The sequence below is a fragment of the Melozone crissalis genome, unplaced genomic scaffold (assembly GCF_028551555.1).
Source record: "Melozone crissalis strain CALT ecotype California unplaced genomic scaffold, PUWL_Pcris_2 ptg000013l_1, whole genome shotgun sequence".
NCBI classification, from domain to species: domain Eukaryota; kingdom Metazoa; phylum Chordata; class Aves; order Passeriformes; family Passerellidae; genus Melozone; species Melozone crissalis.
The window spans coordinates 15,115,452-15,128,746 of record NW_026535791.1 but is presented as its reverse complement, the minus strand read 5'-3'; the positions used below and the strand labels follow the sequence as shown (position 1 = coordinate 15,128,746).

The following is a 13,295-nucleotide window of genomic DNA, read 5'->3' as shown; positions in this document are numbered from 1 at the left end:
AAGGGTTTGACTTGTTATTTTTTAACAGAATATTTACAGTTCTTTTTATATGTGAGGCTTTCCAAAGCTATTCCTGTTCTTCAAGAGAAATGTAAAGAATGTTTTAGCACACTCTTTTAGCATATAGCCCTTTAGCAATGCAGAGGTTATAAAGGTGTATTGGAGAGATGACACCAGAGAAAAATAGCTCTCATCATCTCAGCCCATTGCTTTGCTAATCTGCATCGATAAACCGGTTTCAAGATTTTTCATTTTTAATCCTAAGAAAGGCACACTTTAATGTCTGTGTTTAGCTCACCCCTATTGTCCACCAGTGACTTCATGTGAATTGTCTTATGCTAAATGCAGAAAAAATGGTGACAGAATTAATTCCCAGCTCTGACTAATCAGACTGGGATCTGAAAAGGAGATGCACATTCCTCTACCTACATCTTTAGCAGTATCACAAGACTGGCAAACAATGTTAGGCCACTGTTTATAGCTCTGTTACCCTGCTGACTTCAAAACCTCAAGTCTCGTCCACAGCTGCACAGACTTTATGTCTTCAGCACATTTGCATAAGTGACAATCACTTACACGTAAAGAATGACTTTGCTGCTATGGCAGTAAAAAGGAAAGAAAACTCAGTTCCCTCTCCTGTCGCTGCACTCTCCTATACACTCAGTAAGAACAAAAAGCCTGAAATTGCTGTAGGCACTGAAGAAGAGTGGATGTAACTCTAAAGAAACAGGGAAAGGGCCTCAAACATATGCCATTTCACTGTTTGGCATGTGAAAACAAAGAGATATCCATACCTCCAGCTCTTGCATACAAAAGGTTGGCCCATTCCGTATATATTAGTGCTGTCAACTGTCCCTTCCTCCCCCCCTGCCTCTGTGGCAGAGGCAGCAGAAGAGGATATGCCTATATTCCATTTACCCAATACCCATCCTACCCATAATATCACATAACCAGTTTGGTTCAATCTAAAATGCCAACCTCTGTGCTGGGGCTTGGCAGGTGTAAGCAGATGATCCCTCTTCTGTTTCTCCTCACTTCTCCGGCAGCGACCCCAGAGAATTACTCTTGAATTACCAAGGAATAATTCAATATTTTTGCAAATACCAGAGCACAGCCTGTCTGCAAGGCTGGAACTCTGGACCCTTTTGTAAGGCTGATTTTTTAACAAAGTGTAAAAATTCTGCTGTGACACAGAGAGCCTGCAGCTATGGAAAGAGTATCCATGTGCACCTGGGCTTGCATTTAGGTGATGGATGGGCATGCACAAGGCTGGTTGTCATCAAGAGGAAAATCTGACACCAGAGAGGGCTCTAGCAGCTTGGAGAACCCACGACCACCACCAGACACTGCAGTCCTTTAGATCAATCTGACTCTACAGTGCAAGTGTTGGAAAGGTGGGTGGGTGGATGGATGGGAGTTTTGTGAGTTTCTGGAACAGCTCTTGGGTTCTGGGACAGCCTTGATGGCCAGAAGGACAGATGCACATGTGCTTCTGTGCCCTAGTGGATTCTCTGGTGGCTGGCAGTGGAATACCTAGTTGGTGCTTTTAAGGGTAAGAGCTGTTTCTCAGTACAGAAGCAAAATACTCTGAGGAGTATTTTGGAAGAGTTGGCAGTCATGCACTTTGAAAGAGTCAAGCTTCCAAAAGGATGTCTGTGACTTTTCAGTGCTTTTCAGTGTCACATGAAGGATTAATCTCTCCAGGGAGGTTGGACTGGATTAGGTGGTTTGTTCAGGGTTGGCAAGAGTGTTTTTGCAAACAGTGCCAAGGCTGAAATAAACTGGAGCACAGCTATACTGAAATGAACTAAAATGTCCAGATATTCAGGAACTCCAACAGCATTCTGAGGTTTTTTACTTCAGTAACAATTTTCCCAAGGTTTAGGAGAAACAGCTTTAAGAACAGATCTTTCTTAATATTCTGTATAAAATAACGGCATTTAAACATTATATTTTATAGCTAGGCTGTATTGAGTTTTATTTAATATTTGTAACAGAAGGGGCTCATCTGGGAATATGTTCTGTTGTTATGAGAAACGGTACAAACACAGGAGAAATCACGTGAAATGCATGGAATTACAGAGGTGACATCTGAACAGTCAAACAAGGGCTCTTCACAGCCTTCAGAGACTATAATTTTTTATATAGTTACTCTGTTTTAAAAAAAAAATAATTCACACTAATGTAGTGCTTCATCATTAATGTGTGATTTGATGCAGGATATTTACAGATGCATTAATTAGTGGGAATAATTGATATAAGTTTGTAGAATAATAAGTTTGTAGCGCAATCTTCAAAAAGGTGCCCATAACCTGCAAATCTCAAACTTCAGAGCTGATATGTGGAAGTTAAACACCTGCAGAAGGCAGGAAATAGTGCTTTGGGCAGTTAGTTTTGGTATTCATATATTCATATGAACTGTAAAATGAGAACAGACAACTAAAAATATCTTAATAAGGCACAGTGCCAAAAACAATGGACAGAAACATTTTTCTGCTGAGATTACTCTGCAGTAATTTAAAAGGAATAGCTTAAAAAGTAGAAAGAAGCTAATGACTGCAGGCAAGTTACGTTGCAAATGTGCTTTTCCTTAGCAAGCTGTCACTGTGTACAGAGGTGAAATATAAACCTGTAAGTAAAGAAAATACATGCCTATATTTTAAAATATTATGTTTATATTTTATTATGTCCTATTTTTCAAATGCTGTTAAAATTATCAAGCATAAAACTAATATTTATTCCTCTATTATAAGCACCAAGCTACACTGCAAACTCAGGACTTACAGCTATACAAACACATCTTATTTATGTACACAAGGAGAAATATGTCTTGTTGGGAATTCAGTCCAAGTGTGTGGTCATCAAGCTTTAAATCAGAGACTAACACGAAAATGCAAGTAAAACATTTACTCTTCTATTATTACTATTATTATTTCTTAAATTGTTTTTCAGTTGCCTTTTTTTTCTCACTTTCAATATTCTGCCGCTTGTAGAGGTGCACTAGTTTGTGCTCAATTATTTTTAAAGTAAATAAATAAGTAAATAAATAAATAGAAAACTCACTCTTGAAGTGGTGATTTGTTAGGAAAAGACAGAATATACCCTAGAGAACCAGACTGCAGAATATTTGCCTTCTTTATAATGAAGCTCCAGATCCTAGGCATTTGCAATTACAGTCCCTTCCACAGCAGGAACTGCTGTTGTTATTGATACCTTTTATAGTCCATGTCATGTAGAGAGATTCCCAGAAGGTTTGGTATTTTAAGAGCAAAGCAGGCTGGATTGAAAATGGAAGCAGGTTGAAAAGCCTGACATTTCTCATAGTCTCCCCTTAGAAACAGCTTCCAGTACATCAAGATTTGAAGAATACATGAAAGTAAGTTATGACACCGACCTGGTTTAAACTGATAAAAACAAATAAAACTGATAAAAACTGAAAATATTAATTCTATTCTTTCCCCTTGAATGTCAATGAAAGAAATCTATACATAAAATATTCACCTTAAACAACTTGAACACCATGCATATTTTTGATTGAATAATCCTGTAGATCTGTAGTTGTAGTTTAGAGCTTCACCAGCCACAAGGGCTGAAGGTTTCTGTTTGAGATGTCTGCCTCAGGCTCTACTCCCTCACCTATCCCTCTCCCATCACCCTGCTCCCAGAAGATCAAAAATTAAAATCAACTTGTGCTAGTTCATCTAAACAACTGGATTGTTTCTAAGAACATGGTTGACACAGATATTCTGTGTATTTTTTTTTAACATTCTACAGTCCCCAGGAAAATACACATATTGAGCAGGGTCAAGCAAGGCTGAATTTGTGAGCACTGATTCAACCAGGTCTGCATAGACCTGTGATCTGCAAAATGGTTATTGCCTGTCCTCAGCAGAGAATTCACACATCCCCATACATCCAACTTCTGGTAGCACCAAATTCTCAGTAGATGATGCCTGCACTTGAGTGTAGCTCAGCCCATGAAGCTCCAGTCCCCCAAGCTGTGCCTTCACACGTTAAACTGACCTTGTTCCAGGACCTCTCCTGCTGATCCTGGGCTCTATCTGTAAGACTACAAAGGACCTTTTTCTTTGTGCCCACTCTTTACCCTGAAGTAACGTCCTATTCCCAGAGGAGAAGAGAAAGCTCCACAGAGGATTCATGTGCCCTACCTTTTGCCTCCTAGAAAGGAAGACATTAGCATCTGGAATAGACTGTTTGGAGTCAATGGAAAAAAGAGGTTTTTCATGAGGAACAACTGATCTTAGACACTATATTTTAGCTATATCTGCTGTTACCTGTGTATTTGATGATGGTATGAGCTGTGCCTGGAAAGGTTTATTTCTCTGCAGAGGATACAGAGGAAGCTCTGAGATGCTGGTTCAAATGTCAATGTCTATGTTTCAGTTGACTCAAAGAGGATAAACTAAACTTACCCATTCTGATTTTGTGCAAAGAAGTAAACAGTGGACAGAAAAGATATCAAGGCGAATAAAAGATATAGGAAGAGACAGAAAGAAAAAAGAGAAAAGAAAAATAGGGACAGAATGTGGTGAGAAAACATATGAGTGGCAGAATAATCATCAGCTTGGAAGGTATAAAAGTCAAACTAGTCTGTAAGTAATGGTTACACGTCTCTCTTCAGAAGGTGGAATTGATCCCAGAGAGCTTCATTTCTCACATTCATTGGTTTTAACAAAACACCTCTGAAATTCACAAGGAAAATTACTGTCTTAGCCCTCCTTTAATTTCTGGTGTCCACAGAGGGCTGGCAGCTTATTATTATCTTCAGTTGTTCAACTAACTCAGATGAGAAAGGTATGAACTATGAATCCAGACATCTTAACCTGCAGTTAGCCTGTGAGTGGTAGCATGTAAGATACCATTTCTAATTTTTTAGTTTTAAAAGAAAAGACACTATTGGACTCTAAAGTCAAACTCTTGGGAGGCAAGCAGTATCCCAATTTAGCCATTTTTTATTATATCCGCTTTAAACAGGATACAGATTAGGCACGGGACTCTACATTAATGTTTGCCTCATTCAGCAGTTCAGTATTGGTTATTTTTGTTGACTAGGTTTAGGGTGAAAAGTGAAGATGACTTTATTCCCTTGCAGGACTCACAGCTACTTAGTTGCAGAAGGCTGAAGATATTTTGGGAGTAGAAGGTGGAATTAGAGAAAAAAAGGCCATATGTAGAGGCAGTGGGATTTCAGTAGTGAGAGCCAATTTCTTCATTTGCCAGTTATAAATTATTTTGGGAGTATTGGATGAGCTATGCTAATCAGACAACTTCATTTTGGGTTGGAGGTGACATGGCAGGAGCACAGCTATAGATTGAAATCATTATCCATTGTGTCTGGAACATATAAAATGCTATGAAATATCCTGAAAAATCAATATCCCAGCCTGGACACTAAAAAATAGGTCAATGTATTTGATAAAGCTCAACTGGGACAAATATCTCTTGGGAAATTCAGCTTTCCCATTAACCTCAGGGATGGGTAATTTCCAGATGATTGAAACTGGTTTAAACCTGCTAACCATGCTTCTACTTACCAAGAAACATAAAATCTTGCCTTTGTCCCATTCTTTTTCTTCTGTGCCTGATCTGACAAGGATTTTTTTAAAGCAGGACCTTTCTATCTCAACAGCAATTAGCACCTCTCCTATTGCTTAATATATTTTGCTAATCAATATCCGTAAGACATTATGAGTGTGGTCCATCTTGCTGAACACCAGACATTTGCAAAGCAGGTATTTAACATCTGAGGCTGTTTTTACAAGCACTAGAGAGAAATGGGTAAATTTTGGCAGCTGGTTCCTCTGACCTATTTTAGACATGCCTGTTTCTCTTGTCTAGCTATACCACCTTCAGGCAAGTACCACTGCTGTACACATCTGCATTGGAGAGGTTCAAATGCCAGCAAAACAAAATCCACCTGCCACTTAACCTTTCAAACAGAGAGTCCAAAATAACTAAAATAAAGTGGGTTTACATAAAAGAAACTTTCCCTCAACATTTTTAACATTTTCATACACCTTACAGTTTTCATTCCTTTTTCCATGTTGTCCTTATCTTGGACAGATTTAGGATATTGAACATGCACAGATAAGCCTCCATGACTACCTACTTTGACAGATACACAGATAAGAATGTACTGTTAAAGTGATTTAGCAAGGTTGAGTATTTAGGAACAGCTTTAAAGGGCTTCGAAAGTGGTTTAGTACTACAAAGGCATCATTAAAGCATTTATAGTATTTTCTGCTTCTAAAGGGGGCCTGGGGTGGAAAAGAAAGAAAGGAAACAAGGAAGAAAGAAAGTTGATCCAAGTATAAAACCTTGGCATTAACTCAGTTAATGCCAAAAATAGCAAAAGAAGCATAGGAGTATCCCCAGAACGCTATTTTGATTTGGCAGTACCTCAATTTTTTTAAACTTCCCTCTAAGGATATATAAATGCTGAATGTTCTCAAACTTTCACTTTACCTTCTGAATGAAGAAGGTCTCTTTTCAGTCAGTCATCTGCTGAGAGAGCTACAGGTGGGACACTTACAGACAGACTTACAAAGGATCTTTTCACCCAGCACCTACTTTTGCACTGTACTTTTTATTGAGACAGCATTTCAAGCAGAGAACTCTGTACAATGCAAAACTGAGAGGAGACATTCCTTTGTTTCGGCTGAACAGCACCCTCGTGGCTTCTCTTGCTGCAAGACCTCTGCAAAGAGCTGCCATAAAGCCCCCATAGCCTGAAAACTGGGTACAGTTTACACACAATATAAATGTTTAGAGAGTGCTGCTCTGAATGATGGAAATTTTATTTCATATATTCATTGTATGTTTTTAAGCTCTATGGCAGAAGTCTTTGCTCAGATAAGAAGGGAAAGACTGCTGGCAAACTGGAAATACTTTAAATTTTCTGATATAATATCTTTAATTTTAGTTCACAGCAAATCTTCTGCTTAGCTGAAGATGAATCAGGTACTAAACACAACTACCTACACAGCTACTGCTTGTGAACACCAAGGGTCTTTACTTCCTAAAGACCCTTCCATCAGATTGTAGAAAATGGCTTTTTAATAGTATCTTTTTAATTCTCATAGAAGTATCCAACTTGTATGCACTTAGAAACTGCTCTTCCATTTATGATTGAATCAGTAACTGCAGGTGTCTTATACTCTGTTACAAGTTTATAAAATTTTTGTTAAAAATTTGCAGAAGTCAAATTCTAATCTAACCATTGTCAAATTCTTAACTATAAAAGATTCAGTAAAACGATGTAAAATCTTTTGAGTTAAAGCTGAAATACACTTAAAATTTTAAAAATGTTACTCCCTGCAGTGAAAAATAAATTTGAGTACCATAAGGCTTCATTGTACTAATTTCTGGCTATGCAAACATGATGCATAAAAGGTACTCGCAGGAGAAAAGGATCTTGTGTGTCACTGAACTGTAGACACTAAATGTGTGATGGATGGTCAAGATTTCTGCATTTTCTCTGACACTAGCCTAACTAACCACATGGTGATGGAAGAGTCAAGATTTATTTTTACAGGCTACCAGGAGTCATATAGTGATGCATGTACAGAAATACACTTAGAAATTTTTTTCACCATGAAAGTAGGGCAAAATTCTATTTTTGTTTTGATGACAGAAGGGAGTTAATAATTTTTTTCTATAACATTGCAGAAAAAAGGTACAGCTACAGTCCATAAAAGTTTTATGAGTACTCTTATTTACACTGTGCTTAAAAAGAAACATCTGTGACTGCTTTATAGTTTCTTTGTTTGCAGACAAAATTTATCTGGTTTACAAGTTCCTTCTGAAAAGCAGCTGAAACAGAAAATTCACCACAGCATTGTTTTCCACATTTGGCCTTTTGCTAATACACACCTTGGCAGGCTACAACAACTGAGGAGGATCACAGTTCTTCAAAAGCATTAGGGAAAAGGATGGAAGCAAGATTTAAAATGTAAGAAAATTGATTTCCTTAACACAGTTGACAGTAAAATAATTACTTGTTCAGTGGCTGCAGTTCCTAAGGAAATATTGTGTGACTAACTCCTCAGTTACTGTGCCAGAGTCTCAGGATGAGCACTGCCCATTGCAGTAAAGTCCTTCATGCTTTTGTGTTTCTAAACTGGCAGTGCACAAGGCTGGATTAACCACACCATCCACACAAAATCCAAACATCATCCAGCTCCAGCTCACTGCAGAACTGAACCAAGAGGCCACAGAGGATACATGTGTCCAGCACAGGTGAAAGAACTGCACCTGCTCTGCAAACAAGGCAGACTGCTGCACGTCTGTGCAGGTACAGCCATGCACATACATACCCATACACTAGAGCTTGCAGCTTCGCAGCAGAAAATCCCTGCTAGAAATGCTATTTAAATTGTGTCAGTGCTGCAGCTGGGCCCCACTTCACCTCTCTCTCTGATACAGTAACATACTAACAGGGAAATGGAAAGCTCCACTGCAATGGATTTGTACCACCAGGCACATTTCTGACAGAAACTACTCAAGCAGGCTGAAACCTTATCAAACTTCCTCCTTGATTCTGGGGTTGTACCAACCAGCTTACAGCCTATTCTGAATTATGAAAAAGGCACTTCATGTTTTGTTCTTCATTTCCAAATTTACCCATTTTTAAGAGAGGTTGGGGACATGTTGCAAAATTTCAAGATGCCAGGAAAGCTTATGAACAAGAAGCACCACATGATGACAGATGTATTTTCAAGAAAGATTTGACATTCAGAGTAAAAGGGCAACACAGGTTGGGAAAGAGATAAATGTAAGATGGCAGAGCTCATCTTTGTATTTAGATGAGCACTCAAATCTGAGGCTTGGAAGCCATAGGGGATGGATGACATTAGGTCTGCTGCCCGATAAAATGATAGTGAAATTTTTTATAGTTCTGGTGTATAATGTTTCTGCAAGAGAGCAGGTATATATACAGCCCCAAAAACCTGAAGGCTGCTCTGAGATGAGTGAGATGTGTTTCAGTCACTCACTTGCATATCACTGGACAATCTGGAAGGCCAAAAATTGACAGCTGGGCAGTTCTTCAGGGGTTTCAGAGGAGCAAAGCTGAGAGGCTCTGTACATTGCAATGGATGTTGCTCAAGCCTGGGGCTGTGCTGCCGTGTTCCAGGATGCCCACAGGGATGTTCCAGCTACAAAGTGACCTTAGCAGCAAGGGACATGAACTTTTCTCTCAGTACTCAGCCAGTTTTTAATGGATTTTGACGAGGAGTCCCAATTAATAAAATCATATTTCACCATTAAGCATGGTTCAATATCTTTATTTGAAGATTTCAGTGCAATTGGTTTTTTCCTGCCAACTGGCTTCAGTTCAGAATTCTCTTTACTTTTTCTATTGATCTTTCCTCCTGTTGAAGAAGCCTTTATTCATCCCAATTAATGCAAACTGGGTTAAAAACTTTTCATGCTTCTGGTATTAGTGGTAGTATGTACCATGTTTTAATTAGGACAACATCCCTGAGTAATTCAGGAATTTGTGCACCTGCATCTTGAAAATGGAATCGCCTACCCTTGCCTGCCCCTAGAAATCTTCAGTTTCCTGGGATGTATGTGATTCAGTCTAGCCTTACCAGGAGAGTTTTGGAACAAGGTGGGTTCTGCTTGGCCTCCAGGTATCTGTAATGGAGTGAAAAAGCATGACACATATCTGAGTTCCTCAGTTCTCCACTTCTTGTCCAGGAAACGTGGAAATCCTGCTGCAGATTACAGCACTATAGCCCCAACTCCTGACACAATTTATATTCTCAGTTGGACTGAGGATCACTACTCCTAATGCTGCTCAAACTCCAGGTCTCATAGGTGAAATATTTCCAGTTCACCAAATTGTCATTTTCTAGGTTGGTTGAAAAACTTCTAGAAGTTCTAACAGTAAACAGAAACTGTGCAAGTCCAGTTTGCCCACTGGTGTCCTTCCCAGCCTCATCCTTCACCCTGCCTTGGCTGTGCAATAGCCACTGCATTGCACACAACACAGGGGATGATTTTGGGTTTGTAAACAGAACATTGAGAACCACTCTACTGAAAGGTGAAAAGGAATAAAGAGCTCATGTTTAGAGATGCTGACTGCTGTGCTAACACAAGTAAAAATATAAGGGGGGAAAAAGCCCTTTATTTTTAGCATTTGAAGATAGCATTCTGAATACACTCTGGGATTATATCTCCTGAGTCAAATAGCACTGTATTTACCAACATTTCTCAGAGAAGAACAGCCTTTTAAGTGATGCTTAGCAACAGCATTCTCCATTCTATTCTATTAGTTTTAACACTTCCATGTTTGTTTTTCATTTTGAGTGAAAAATACACAAGAAAAATTTCATTCATGCTCTGAACACCAGTATGTTCAGAAGGATGGCACTAGGCATAGGAAGCCCTTCTGTAACTGACATTGCACTCAAAATCTGTCTGGACCAAAACTCCAAGCCTCCCAAACCCACAACTGATGTCAGTCACAGTCACCTTTGTATGGATGCGATTTTCAGTCTTCTATCAGCTTACACTGTTCAGAAATTATCAGACTGAAGGATGGGCAATCACCTTGCAAAGACCAGGATGAACCACAGCCCATGAGAAGCTATGCATCCATGTATTCCACAGAAACAGACAGAGCTATGCTGATCAAAGTCTCATAGGAAGGATTAGGCGTGCACCGGAATTCAGAAACAGAATAAGGAACATGAAGTTTAATCTTGCAAAGAAGAGAGAGGGTGTGTCTGAGGGGGCATGGCCAGGAGGTTATTCTGTGCCATTTCACATCACACTGGGTGGGAGTGAGGGATTCTCTGGCTTCCTGGAAGAGGAGCAGGGGTTTTGGCAGAGGAAATGTGGCAGGAGGAAGCCACTTGCCTTTGTTCATTGTAACCCAGGGTCTGAAGGAGCATTTTGCATGTAAATCATTCCTTCTTTTGCACACCTTTTAAATTAATATAGTTGCTATTACTGTTCATTTTCTTATCTCACTGCTGTTTCCAGTGAACTGATCTTATCTCAACCCATGAACTTCACTTTCATACCTCCAGTTCTTAACTGTGGATCTGACCAGTAAAACCAAAATTCCCCCTCCCTTGCAGTTTCAAGTATTTTCATTTCCATTCCTTACTATATAACTGGACTTGTGTTACTATATATCACATTTATTTGGATTGCCATGTGAGTTTGCTGAGTGTTTTAACACAATTCTCTACCAGATAAATAAATTTTTAAAAAATCAGCTACTTTGATCAGGACTAAACCATGAAATCAGAGTTCACACATAATACTTAACCTAAATAAAGAATTCATGGGAAACAGAATCTTGCTATCATAATATTTATTGGAAAGGTATACAGAAAGAAAAAATCCATACATGCTTCTCAGGAAAGCATAATTTCCCAACGGATACTGCTCTATTCGACTTGAATCTAAACTAACACTCTAGATTCTAATAGCACTTGGCAAGCTGCAGACACATCATTTTTTAACTTGGGCTCGCATTTGAATTACCTGGACTTAGATTTCCAATGTGACCTTTTCAGGGCTTTGTTTAGGAACAAAAAGAGTTCTCACTGGAGAGAGAAGAGACTTTTTAGAGAACAAGATGTATTGCTGAAGGTAGAGGCTAAAATAGGAGCTGCTGCTAGTCTAGATTTAAATAAAACAATGACTGTGCACATAAGATTTGTTGCTTTCAGATGACAAAAGGGAATATAATTTTAATTTTTTTTTACATTTAAACCAAAATTTGTGATCTTTTGTACCATGCTTTCAAGTACATATTTATTCACCCTGTGCCTGAAGCTTATAAAACGCAGGAACATGGTGGTTTTTCTGCCTGAAATAATGGACACACTGAAGATGCTCATGACAAACAGAATAATTTTGTGTCCTCAGCTCTGCAAGGAGTTCTGCACCAAAGAACATAAACAATGAAAGTCAATGCATTTCTCACTTCTCAAGACAGACCCTGCACTCTTAATGACCATCTAAAATTCCAGCATATTAGGATCATATTAGATTTTTATTTTTCTTTTCCCATGGGTCTGCTGATAGAAGTGCAGAAAATCTGACTTGCAAAGTGCAACTATCCTGTTCTGCTGTGTAATCACATTTATACTGGAGCTATAGACTGGTTTTGTTCCTCTTTTCCTTTATCCTTCCTAGCTGCATGGCCTAGCTTTTAAACTGCCTTTTCACTGCTGAGTTTAGAAACATACAACAGGAAACCTCAACTGCATATTTACACAGAAAAAAGTGGAAAGCATGGAGGAGCCAAAAAGAGTTTTGAGTCTTTTTGTGGCATGCTCAAAGACACAAGTGGAGAAGAAAGCCAAAATAGATATGCTATCTAATTGCTAAATATTTACTTAATGCAATCATCATTTATTGAGGAAGAACAAGAGTCCAAATATTTATGCAAGATGATAGCATTAGTTACTATAGATGGGGTTTAACACTCATTCGGGGGAAGAAGACTGCTATGACAGATAAAGATTAGTTTACGTTATTCAAACTGATTATGCCCTTAATTTTCCCCAAAAACACAGCTCAAAATCCACCACAGAATTAAACAGCTCTTTCTCTGAGCTAGCCCCTTCCCTGTAGTCCTTCTTCTGCCTGTTTCATTTATCGATGCAATGCCTGAGTGCATGGTCCAACATTCAAAATGTGTCATTCTGATACAAATTACAGAAGACAGGGTAACACACTCTTTCCTCTTCTCTATCATTAGAGGCATGTCAAAAGCACAGAAAGAAGTTTTATCCCTACAACCACCTGTAAAAGCCTGAAAACCACTCTGCACTGAGGTAGAGCAAGGAGGGATAGTAATGGGAGAAGATACCTCTCCTCTCTGTGCACCTCAAGGGCTCCAGTCAAAAAGCCATGCAGGCAAACCATTAACCTCATTAAACCATCATCCTCTGAAAGGGGCTGAATGATCCTTAGGGCTTTGTAATTAGATTTTTCAATTTTGAACATCATGACTGAGAAGGGAAAATTGGTAATACCATCTTATAGCAAAAGTTCCCTACCTTCTTGGTGATTTCTCATGGACATCTCCTCACAGCATTGACAACTACTTCTTCACAGCACAGCCAACAAACTGCAGCTCCCTTCTCAATCAGCTGACCCACTCTTTTATAGCACTCATCCTCATTGGACACAGCTGTGGCCTGTTAAGGGCAGGCCTGCTCCTAATCTTTGGTGATTAGTACAGCTGCAACTCCTCAGGAGTGAGATTACAGGGGTGAGATTACCTTCTGCACTATCTTTATTTT

The 13,295-nt window shown here is 39.0% G+C and overlaps 1 protein-coding gene across 7 annotated transcripts in view; it reads right to left on the bottom strand.

The window, feature by feature from the left end:
• ENOX1 (ecto-NOX disulfide-thiol exchanger 1) overlaps positions 1–13,295 on the bottom strand; it is a 356,774-nt gene that overhangs the window by 182,702 nt on the left and 160,777 nt on the right. The gene's annotated exons all lie outside the window — the stretch shown is intronic.